The following is a 4,243-nucleotide window of genomic DNA, read 5'->3' on the forward strand; positions in this document are numbered from 1 at the left end:
CTATAAAACATCAAATAATACCTCCCACTGAGTTCCATATACATTAAATTTAGCAAATGTTGATTTACTAATAATTAAACATAAGAAATTCCAGATTTTTTCATTAATATAGCTCTGAGATTTAAAAACAAAAGATTATGAAAAATAATTTTATATTATCTTGACTGCTTTTAAAATGATTCATCAAAGGGATAATGTCTCCTTTAAAAGTCAGTGACTATTTCAACTGAGTTTGAAGAGTAAATCTAGCCATTTTAGAATGGCTAGATTTGTATCATTTGTATCATAGTGACTTTGTATCATTCTCTAAGTTCAGTTCAGTTCAGTTCAGTGGCTCATTCTTGTCCAACTCTTTGCAACTCCATGAATTGCAGCATGCCAGGCTTCCCTGTCCATCACCAACTCCCAGAATTCACTCAAACTCACGCCCATCAAGTCGGTGATGGTATCCAGCCATCTCATCCTCTGTTGTCCCCTTCTCCTCCTGTCCTCAATCCCTCCCAGCATCAGAGCCTTTTCCAATGAGTCAACTCTTCTCATGAGGTGGCCAAAGTACTGGAGTTTCAGCTTTAACATCATTCCTTCCAAAGAACACCCAGGGCTGATCTCCTTTAGAATGGACTGGTTGGATCTCTATGATAGTGTGATGAAAAAGACTGAAGACCAAGCAATGTCCAACAGGAATAAAGTTTCTCTCGAGCTCCACTGGAGACAATTCTTGCTCAAAGCACGATTTTTGCCTTGATTATAAGGGAAAAAGTGTGCTGGGTCTAGCTGAACTGGGAAGGTAAGATCTGAGATTCAGGTTCATTTGGGGAAACCAGAAAAATGATCTGAGGCTCAAAGACACGACTCATTAATTTTGGCAAAGATTTCAACCTAAATCAATGGCCACATGTCAAAATAGAAATATATGAATTAACAGTGCAATTTTATAGATCATAAGTAGCCTTTTGAGTTTTAAACAGTAGCTAGATTAAATTTAGCATACTCATTTGGAGCTGCTGATAAACTAAACCAAACAAATAAAAACAACTTGTGGTATAAATGATGATTTCTTTGATACCACCCACATTTTTTAAAAGAGGGGAGAGAAGCCAATTATAAATGTATTCACACAGTTCAGAAATGACTAAGAAAAAATAATTGTGGGTAATACTTTTGAACATATTGATGAAAAATATTTTTAATGAAATTTATTTTTCCAAATATTTTATTGGTTGGATCAGTTTGGATTTTAGACATAGTTGCCCATGCCTAAATGCACTAGCATTTTCCATGTCAAAATATTTTTTTTCCTGAAACTACCTAACTCATAGCAGCTGTCTATGTGAGAAGAGAGCGAGGATTGTTTTCACTCCACTCAAAGATTAATGATATTTTACAGCTTCAAACGAAGTTTTCAGTTCTGGCTTTCATGGCAAGCACCTCCTTCTTGTCTCCTTTAATTTTATTGCCACTTTTTCAACATAATTATTCATTCTGTGGCATATTAAAACAGTCAACAAAGCAAAAGTTTTTATTGGAAATAAGATTTTGCTTGCTGTTAACTCTGCAGAAATACACTTCTTTCTTTCTCTCATTTACCAGGTAGCATTCCAGTCATTTTTTTTGTTTGTTTTTGTTTCTGTTATATTTAATGCTAGCTAAGAGATATGCAAAAGGGGTGAGAGAGGGGAGTTGAATTTGTTCTATTTTCCTCCAGGTTGCATTTCACTCTGGTTTTCCAAAAAATATGTTGCCAAATTTCAGCAATATAAATTAAGTTAGAAAATAGGGAAATTATCACCTACATTCAGAATTCTCCTACCTGTTATCAGAGTCGAAACTACGGTAGCACAGGGTTATCAACATATATGAGAAGTCAGAGTGACCTCTCCCAGGCTCCTCCTGTTTCTGATAATCCACTTTAACTCTACTGTAAAAGCCAAGCCTCTACTGGTCACTTTTTAAACTCGTCTGCAATTCCAGCATGAATAAACCAGACACAAAGGAAAAAATATACAAAGTGCCTAGAGTAGCCAGATTTACAGATACAGAAGTAGAATAGAGTTTACCAGAGACTAGAGAGTAAGAAGAGGGAGGAATTACTGTTACCGGGTATATAGTTTCATCTTGGGAAGGTGAAAAATTCTGGAGATGTACAGTGGTTGACAGACAGTGTGAATGTACTTAATGTCAGTCAACTGTACACTCAAAAACAGTTAAAATGGTAAATTTAGATAATGTATATTATGCTACAATAAAAAAGGTGATATAGCTCAATACACCATTTTAACTATAATTTGCAAAGTGATTTTGAAATATTTCCATAAAATAAATAAGAAATTACCCCAAAATTGTGTGTAATGGAGATGGCAAGTATACAAACGGAACTTCAGAGAAATTATGAGAACAACAGTCTTGTTGTGATTTTGTCAATCAAAACAAGCGCTGATTTATAGAGAACTCAGCAAAAGTAGTTTCTGATGATGATATTGCTCACAAAATTATTGTATTTCAAGGGTTTCAGTTCGGATGGGCTGAACACCCAGTTTACCTGGCTTGTACATTTGCACTGTAAACAGGAAAGCACCAAACACTCTTCAGTGATCACATCACACTTCCACGGTCCAAGACGTGTGTACTTCACTCCATAGCAGTTCACCCAGACCATAACATTGGAGATGGCAAAATCTGCTACACCACAATTCAAGGACTGCTGGCTACAAATCATATTCAGGGTGGGAACGGTCAGACACTAAACAGAGTCACAGAATCCAAACTAGTCTGAATTAACTACTTATTCTGGTACTAAATCTTGTTTCTTCACTAAGAGGACCTTTTCCCTTTGAAAAGTCTGATTCTACTTTGAAATTATTGTTAATAAAAATAGCTCCTATTATATTTAAGCTCCAGTTCTTCCAGATACTTTATAAGTGCTATCTGTAGGCATAAAAACAGTTAATGAAATTGGGTATCATTTATTTCCCCTTATAGACAGGGAGTTGGGCTCAGAGAGGCCAATCCTTGCCAAGGCCACCTAATGAATGAGTGGTAGTGACTGGGTTTATATTCCTGTGCTGTGGTTCTCAAACGTGTATTTTTCCCACTGTGCTCTGCTTTCCACTGGAGCCCCAAGTTCATTGCGTATTCTTCTCAATGCAGGACCTCTAACCTCTTGATTTCTTATTCTCTGAGACGTCTGTTCCAAAGTTAAGTTTCATGTGCCTCATTTAAACAAATTTGACTCCTCGATCCTTTTTTTCTTCTATAGTCTAAATAGCATGTCTTATTTTCAGTTAAATTTCTTGGCCTGAGATTGTGCTTTTCTTTGTTTCCAATTGTTCTGACTCTGCTAGACAATTCTAACTAACAATAAAAGTGGCTTTTCCAAGACAAGGAGAGAGAAAGTGTGATTAAAAGCACGATTAAAGAAAATAAATAGCCCAAACTCTGGTGATACCTCATGGCACTTGCACAGAAAATATCAAATGAATATTCAAATATCCAGTTAGGTATGTATAAATTTGTAGACAACATATGTTCAAAAGTTTACATGTGAACAGAAACCATTGACTGAAAAATAATTTCTATACATCTGTATGATATTATACCTATCTTTTCAAACTTTTAAACAGTTAAAATGATAACTAGTCATCATTTTGCTTAGGAAAATAGGGATTTAAACATTTAACTTCTTCCTTCCTACAAACTGAACAAAGCTCACTTGTTCTTTCATCTGAATTCTAACAATTCTTCAATCTTATCACAGGTTTTCACCACCTATCAGTCCCACCAGGAGTTCACATTCTTGCTTGATGTTAGTGATCCATCAGTATAGTAAGCATTTTGCAGGCACCATTCTTGGATGGTGTGGTGGAAACCTTTGGGGACCAAGTCCTCCATATGCACCCTGGACTTCTTCCCAACTCCCTCATGCTTCTCAAGGACATCACTGCTGCAATTACTATCCACTCGTATTGTTATTGTGTCTTCTTTCCCGAATCATTTATTCAGTTCAGTTCAGTAGCTCAGTTGTGTCCGACTCTTTGTGACCCATGAATTGCAGCACACCAGGCCTCCCTGTCCATCACCAACTCCCAGAGTTCACTCAAACTCATGTGCATCAGGTTGGTGATGCCATCCAGCCATCTCATCCTCTGTCGTCCCCTTCTCCTCCTGCCCCCAATCCCTCCCAGCATCAGAGTCTTTTCCAATGAGTCAACTCTTCGCATGAGGTGCCAAAGTACTGGAGTTTCAG

Source organism: Bison bison, unplaced genomic scaffold (genome assembly GCF_000754665.1).
Source record: "Bison bison bison isolate TAMUID 2011002044 unplaced genomic scaffold, Bison_UMD1.0 scf7180017864303, whole genome shotgun sequence".
Classification (NCBI taxonomy): domain Eukaryota; kingdom Metazoa; phylum Chordata; class Mammalia; order Artiodactyla; family Bovidae; genus Bison; species Bison bison.